The sequence below is a fragment of the Amborella trichopoda genome, chromosome 11, assembly GCF_054954075.1.
Source record: "Amborella trichopoda isolate Santa Cruz 75 chromosome 11, AtrichopodaSantaCruz75HAP2 v2.0, whole genome shotgun sequence".
NCBI lineage: Eukaryota > Viridiplantae > Streptophyta > Magnoliopsida > Amborellales > Amborellaceae > Amborella > Amborella trichopoda.
The window spans coordinates 14505552-14513816 of NC_142346.1; the positions used below are offsets into that span (position 1 = coordinate 14505552).

The 8265-nt window shown below is 36.0% G+C and overlaps 1 long non-coding RNA gene across 1 annotated transcript; it reads left to right on the forward strand.

Moving 5' to 3' along the window:
* The first annotated feature begins 1973 nt into the window (after nt 1-1973).
* On the forward strand, nt 1974-3889 carry LOC148779764 (uncharacterized). Its single transcript, XR_016043612.1, has 2 exons — nt 1974-2131; nt 3040-3889. It is a non-coding gene; the product is annotated as an uncharacterized LOC148779764 (long non-coding RNA).
* Nucleotides 3890-8265: the final 4376 nt, after the last annotated feature.

Consider the following 8265-nt stretch of genomic DNA (forward strand, 5'->3'; position numbering starts at 1 on the left):
TGTACGTCGGGTCAGTGATGACCCAAGACCTTATGCGTGCAATGGAATTGGTCTCGCGTTGATTGGGCTCGCGAGCAGCGTGATCTGGCCGCTCGAGCAAGGCACAAAGCTGCTGAATGCCCTGAAATTTCTTCATGGATCAACAACTTCTCTCTAGCTTTTCTTCGCTCTAGGGTATCGTCACGGGGCGTGCCACATATCGAATCGCTCGTCTTGACTAGACGAACATGCTCAAGAAATTTGAGCATGATTTGAATCTGGACGGTCGAGATATGAGCGTCGAAAGTCACTGGTCGTGACTGTCCCTTCAATGGTGTAGTGTTGCAGGGTGGTCGCACGGGAATAGCTTGCGGCTTCTCCTGTTTCACTCTTTTGCCTATGACTTCTTCCTGGAGTGTTCGTTTGGACTGAAATTTGACCCTTAGGGGTTTTTAGCCGTGCCAGATCCAATGGAATTGGTTCCACATCAATTTGAGATGCTAAAAGTGTAGCTCTAGGTATAGGGGTCCATTTCAGGGTGCCAGAGGCCGATTCTGCTGGAACTATTTCTCAGTCTACACTACCTTAGACATGTCAGAATGCGAGGAAACTTGGCAAGTGACTCTTGAGAGACCTTATGAAGATCTTGGCCAGTTCTGGGGTTGTTCTGAGACTGTTAAAATTTCCACTACTTGCTATGCCTTTATTGAGCGGGGGCCTCATGTTGATGAAAAATACCTTCCAACAGAGATATCTAAAATTTGACGGATTTTACATGTTCTTTAACAGTCCCTCTATTAAGCCATTATAATCTTTGAATTTTTAGCAGGAAAATTAAAGATACATTTAGGGTTTTTGTAAGGGATTCGAAGAGCTTCAGCGGGAAGAAAAAAAAAAAGAGAGATGAGCGACAAATCCAGGTTTCGACGGATTTTTTTTTTTTTTTTCTCATAAGAAACCTAGAAACATTTAGAATAATAAATAACATTATAGAAATGATTAGGCTTATCTGTTTGGAGTGACTGTATTTCAATGGCAAGACAAAGAGAGTAGAATTATCTGCAGAAGAATGCTCTAGACAGATAAAAAAAGCAAAGAAAGATATAACGTATTGATGGTAGAGAGAGAGAGAGAGAGAGAGAGAGAGAGAGAGAGATAAAGGCATAAAACCATGTTCTTATGAGATTTGATTTTGATTTGTGAACAAGTATATATATATATATATATATATATATATATATATATATATATATATATATATATATATATATATATATATATAGGGAAAATATCCTGTCAGCCCAAAGGTGTACTGCTACAATAAATGCCAATGAGCCAGATTGAATCTGGGCCTATCTGACGATCCCGAATGTCTGGTAGTATTTGAATTTTAATTTTTTTTACAAATAAGATTAATATAAAAATCGGAGAGTGTGTACATAAAAATAGGTGAATCTTTAAAAAATATATAAAAAATGTTTTACATGAAATGAATTGATCAAAATACCCTTGTAAAGATTTGGGGGTAGTTTGATCAATTTGTTTTATGGATTATTTTTTTATATTTTTATTATGTGCGCCTTGATAAAAAGAATATACAGCTAAAATTTTAAGTGATTTGGATTTATAGAAAAAAAGTTAAAATTCAGACACGAAAAGAGGTTGTGACCGTTAGATCGGCCCAGATTCAATCTGGGCCATTGACGTTTACTGTAGCGGTCAGCTAGTAAGCGTACAGAATCCACTCCCATATATATATATATATATATATATATATATATATATATATATATATATATATAGAAAAAGCTCCCGAATGGTGGCCAGCGATAAGAACAGTAGTTCGGTGGAGCGCCAATCGTCCATCGTCCCCATTAAACGGACGAATGGGATTAAGACTTTTAAAACAGTGGGGCTTTCACGTCTCTGTTTCTCTCCCCATTTTCCCTCCATGTCCTTATCTTGCCTCCATCTTTCTCTCTCGTCCCCAATGCTCTCTCTCCTTTTCCCCCATTTTTGCTCCCTCTCTCTCTCCTCCATTTTCCCTCCCATCTCTCTCTCTGCCCCCTTCCGCCAAGCTCTCAGCATGGAAACCCAATGCAAAAAGTGGAAGGAACAAGGATATATCAGCCCTAATCTCTAATCAAAATCGGTATGAACTCTCTACACTCTATAGAATGATCAAATGGCTCACTATCTCAAAGCAATCAATCCATAGAGATTGTCCATTTCTGTTTCAAAAACCAACCCAAGATATTCCAACCCAAGACCCAAAAAAAAAATCTACTACAAAGAAAAAACATGGTGTCCAAAATTTATGAAGTGAAGAAATTTTTTCTCCACCTTTCTCTGTCTCTCCCATTTTTCTTCCATCTTTCTCTCCCTCATCCCCAAAAGCCCTAGTTAGAAAAACAATTTCTTTTAAAAAGAAAAATCTTACTGTTGCTGTAGACAAAATCCTTATCTGTTTTTTTTTGTTTTTTGTTTCTTTCATAGATACAGTAAACAAAATCCATGCATTGAGCATAAAAATGGTGTCCAAAATTTATGCCTCAAGGAAAGCAAATGGTCTGAAGAAATTTGTGATATCTCAAGCAGTCAATCAAATAGCTGTCAAACTTTCTTGTTTGCAGGCGTCGAAAGATTGTTTATTTTTATTTTTATTTTTCTTTATCCACTCTAGTATTCCCCCAATTAAAAAAAAAAGATTTAAATTCATTATTATCCAAAACCCCTAGATTATCGATTTTGTCTATAAGAAAAAAAAAATCTTACTGTTACAGTAGGGAGAAATGCTCATCTATTTTTTATTTTTTGTCTTAGTAGATAGAGTTGAATGAATTATTAATATTATGGATACTATGATCCTGCTTTCTTTTCTTCGGTTTTATGAAGAGAAGAGGTTATGTTTTTCAAGTGCCACGTAGAATTTGAATTTTTGCTACAGTTATAATGTTTTTTTTTTTTTTTTAATATCTAATAGTGCTAAAAAATTTGGAATTAATGTTTTTATTGTGATTAATTTTCATGACATGGTTGTATCACTTTGTTGTTATGCAGTATATAAGAGATTTTGGTAGATATTATCATGAGATAGAGGAACAAGAATGTTATTATCATACTAATCATCATTACTGCAAGTGGCACATTATGGGAAAGATTAAATCAAAGCTAGGTCATGTTGCTCGTGCACACCCATCATTCTTTGATGTGTTCCAAAAGTGTGTTACTTCTTATACAGCTGAGCAATTCGAGAACGAATGGATGGCCATGATTGAGAAGTACAATCTTCAAACAGAAACTTGGCTCCCATGGTTATATGCATGCTGCAGTCGATCCGCTGATGCTTATACATCTGACAAGTTCACATCAGGCATGATAACACACAATGGAGTGAAAGTTTCAATCGAGATCCCAAGATGTATATCAATTCAGGAACAAGTCTACCAACATGTTTGAATGCCATTGAAAAGTTACAAGATAAAAAGTTCATTAAAAAGAAATAAAATGACTCCAAGAATCTTATGTCCACAGTGGTGCTAAAGACATTCTTTAGATCGAGAGGCATGCATCAAGGATTTGCACTCAAAAACGTTTTTGTGAAGTTTCAAGAAGAGCTTGTGAAGTCAGCAGATTACTGGATCAAATTAGTTGGGGACAATGGTGAAGTTGCTAAATATAATTTGGAAGATATTCAAGGCAAGTCAATTCAACGTACTATTATATTCATCGAATCCAATAAGAAAACCACATGTATATGTCAATTGTATGAGCGTGTTGGACTCCCTTGTTCACATATGCTCAAGGTATTTTGTGTGAGGAATGTATTGGAGATCCTACCTCATTACATTATGAGGCGATGGACAATAGAAGCAATGAAAGGTATTGAGGGTGATAAAAGTGGTGCCAACAATTTGGCTTCGTCTACTTTTGCTCGCTTCATTCAACAAAATGAGGTTTATGAGTTTTTCAAAAGGTTGTAGAACCCGCACTGGAAAATGAGGTATTCTTTGAAAAATTGAAGGTTTGCTTATCCAAGTTAACTGAAGAGTTCAATGCAACACAAAAATCTTTGCCCGACATTGTGGCACCATCGCCCTCTACTCAAAACATGATTTGAGTTGTAAATGCATATGTCTATCTTTAGTTAACAAAAGTATCTCACCCTTGCTTGGACCTTATATAGCCTTGAATCTAGTTAACCTTAAATATAAGTTCCCTTTGTGCAACTAGAAATTGTTTAATATTATAAACACCCCATTTTAAAATTGGCAAATTCCATGGTTTTAGTAGTTATCCATTTTATATCTAGCAAATCTTGTAGTTTTTTGTAGTTATCCATTCTACACCCATGATTTTAGTAGTTATCCATTTTGCACCTAGCAAATCTTATGGTTTTTAGTAGTTATTTATTCTACACTCATGGTTTTAGTTGTTATGCATTCTACACCCCTATTGAGTCTATAGTAGGCCAAAAAAGGGAGACTTAGAGAGAGCCCAGAGAGAAAACCTGTAAGCAAATCCTTGATTTAAAAAAACCTAAGCTTTAGGCTACAACCCTTAGATTAAGAGATCCATCCAACAAAGCCAAGAGATCCATCCAACCAAGCCAAGCCTGGTCAAAACCTGAAGACAGACAAAGAGGACGAACGATATAAACTCAGCCGGTCCTGATACAGGCGAGGCCTTGAAGCCCCGAGAGTCTTGGGCCAAGTTGCTTGGTCTAGTATTTTTTACTCTTTCTGCATTTTTTGGTTGTATTTATTTATATTTATTAGAATTACATCCATTTTCTTGCATTTTATATTGTATTTCATACTTTTTGGATTGATGCTGGCTTTGCCATTGATCTGAGAGCAGATCTATTAGTTTTTTAATAGAATTTGACCTCATATTAGAATTTGATTGTCTCACTCTCTATCACTCTTTTGAAAAAATCAGTTTGTGGTTCGAATCAGGTAGAATCTCATCTTGAGATCGTTCCGATTTGTATTGTAAACAGTTTGACGCCCACTGTGGGGCATTTCGAGCTAGATCTGAGTACGGAATATAACTTTTATTTCATTATTTTCTATTTTTTTTTTTTAAAAACCAAAAATTCAATTCTTGAGGCATCTCAAGGATTGAATCAGTGTGCTAGGCTTTGTTGGCGCCCACATCTCGCACTTCTGGTTTGGCCCTCTCCTAACTGTCCGTACCTCTTTGCAGCTCCTGTTACCACTTTCTTTTTATTTTTATTTGATACTTCTTCATTCTTAAAAAAATAGAAAAAGGGTTTTCTCTAATGGAAATTTGCTTCATGTGGACCTAGCTCTCAGCTTATGTTTTCATCACTTACTTTTTACATTTTGCTGATATTTTTATTTTGCCTCTTTTTTTTTTTTTTTTTTTTTGCACCTTTAAAATTTTTCTTTTCAAGTTTTCATTCCTTTTCATTTTTCTTCAAACAGGGAAAAATTTCAGAAGGTCAAGCTTAGGTCCACTTTTTCTTTTCAAATACAAATTCTAAGACAAAAAAAAAAAAAAAATCATTTTCAGGCCATTTTTTTCCTTTTTTTTTTTTATTTTAAAAAGAATTATTTTTTCATGAAAATGGAAATCTGGTAAAGCTTTTTTTATTTTCAAAAAAATAAAAAAAAACCCTATTCTTCCAAAAAAAAAGAAAAAGAAAGAAAGATTCATTTCTTCTCTTGTAATTTACCATTTCTCTAAGAATTAAAAAATAAAAAACAAAAATATCCTTTGCTTTAATAAAGCAAAAAATCGTTTTTCTAAAGCCACTTTGTTTTCTAAAAAAAAGAAGAAGAAGGGATAAATAGATTTGATTTTAAATTCTTTATGTCATTTTTTTATCTCAAATAGATTAGGTTTCTTTTTTATTATTTTTATTTTTGCTTTATCCCTATCTTGAACATTAGACTAGGTTTCTACTTATCTTCTCTTCTCTTTCTGGATTGGACTCGATCTTATTTGACTGGATTTTATCTTTTGTTTTAAGTCCTTTCTACGTAATTTAAAACTTTCTTGACTCTATTTTTCTTTAAAAAGTATTTTTACCATTTGAATTTTTTTTAAAAAAACTCATTGCTTCAAAAAATATAAAAAAAACTTTTTATGCCGCTTTGTTAAAAAAAAAAAAGGAAAAAAAATATTGTCGTGAAAAAAAAAGGGTGTTTGAGGCCATCTTTCTTATCCACTAAAAAAAAGTATCTTTAGTGATTTTTATTTTTATTTTTAAAAAAATCAGCAATTGTTTTTAGGAACTTTTGTCAAAAAAAAAAAAGAATAATTTAAGGCCTTTCTCATTTCTAATAAAAAGAAAATTTGCTTTGCAAGAAAGAAAGAAGAAAAAAAAAAAACACATCTTAAAGCTTATTTGGTCTCAAAAAAAAAAAAAAACGCTTTTGATAAAAAGTTTGCTTTTTGAAAGGCATTTCATTTTCTAAAAAAGAAAGAAGAGAATGTTAACCTTTTTTTAAAAAAAACAAAAAGTCACCTCTCAAGGCTCTCTCTCTTTTTTCTTAAAATAAACTTTGTAGAAAAAATATCTTTTCATTTCTTTGGTTGTGATTCAATATTTGTCACTTCTCTCTGTTAATCAAAAAAAAAAAAAAAAGAAGAAGAAGAAAAAAAATCTAGGGTCACCTGCACTCTCTCTCTAATTGTTCCTTGATCGAGTCACCCTCGGCTCGGGTGCACTCGACTAGGCACGAATTGTGCTTGGTTTCATTGTTTTGACTGAACACCTTCTCACTTACCCCTCCATCTTTACTGTGCTATCAAGCGAGTTTTGCCTTGAAGCACACTTCGCTTGACACGATTTGTGCCGAGCGCTCACGTTATTTCTTCTACTTGGTGTTTGCATGTTTGCTATTTTCTTTTCACTTGCATGCTTCTGTACACACTATCGTGAGGGAAACCTAGCGTTGAGAGTCGAGGCGGTTGGGATTCGCGTAACTTTAACTATGAGTGTCCCTCCGTAATCCTTAGCCTAAAAGCAACTCCACACATAGTAGGACCTGGTTGATTCCTTTAACAAGTGACCTGAACCTACGTGGGCACCTAATCAGCCTAGCCTCATTTCAATAGTTAGAAACCCACTCAGACCTAGCTTACCCATAGTTTAGGGCAAAAGTTTTCAAGTGTTTTATTTGCTTATTACAATTGATTAGTCTTAGAACTTAGTCCAGATCCGCTTCTAGTCCGAGATGAAACCTTCTGGGTCCAAGTCCAGGTTTGTACCCTGTCTAGCCCAAGTCTGAACCAGGGTCACACCTAGGTCCGAACTTAGGCCCCTTTTTGAGTTGAGCTAAGGCTCACACAAAATCTCACCTTAGTCTGGGTCCACACTCGGTCTAAATTTGAAGCCTTCTTGGTCCAAGTCTAGGCTTGTGCCTAGCCTAGCCCAAGTCCGAACCAAGTTCACACCTAGGTCCGAACCTAAGCCCCCTTTTGGTCCGAGCCAAGGCTTGTACCTAACCCAACGTTGATCCAATCAGGGTCAACAACCGGTCTGATATTCAAAATCCTCTAGGTCTAAGCCCAGGCTTGTACCCAGCTCAGTCCAAGTCCGAACCAGGTTCACACCCAAGTCTGAACCTAGACCCCCTCTTGGTCCGAACCAAGACTCGTACCCATCTAGTCTAGATCTTAGTCTAGGTCTTAGCCTAGGTCTTAGTATAGAGTTGCCTCTAGAGAAAGACTACGCTTATCCTAATTCAGGGTCTAAACCAAAACCAATTGAGTCTAGTGAGATTCATCTAGTCTAGTCTTAGCCTAGGTCTTAGTTTAGGATGTTCGCCCCAAGACTAGACTAAGTTTTATCCTAAGCCGTCGAGTCTAGATCTCACCCTAAGTCTAGATTCAAGAATGGGGTCAAAGAGAATCACCATGTCGGTTTCCCAAGGTGACCATGATGATTATTCCCATCTGACTCCAAACCTAATCTTCCAAAACCTAAAGACCAGTATGTTTCAATCCCATGGGATTATGGCCAGAACCCGGGTCCGTCCAATTTTTGGTGCCCAAGTCTTCAATTAGAGTCAGAGTCTCAAGGATTAGCTCCTAATCCTGAGATCTGTGTGTCCACCTGAAAGATATTGAATAGTCAAGGGGTTCGACCTTGGGTCGTCCTGCAAGGGCTCTTACGTAACCAAATTAGGAGTCAAGTGAGGGAAGAAGTTCACGCAGTGTTAAATGCTCATTCCCATAGCTCGAACCAAGATAACCCCAAGGCACGATGGTCTCGAAACCAAGACCCACCTAGGTCTAGGGGATCTAACCTAG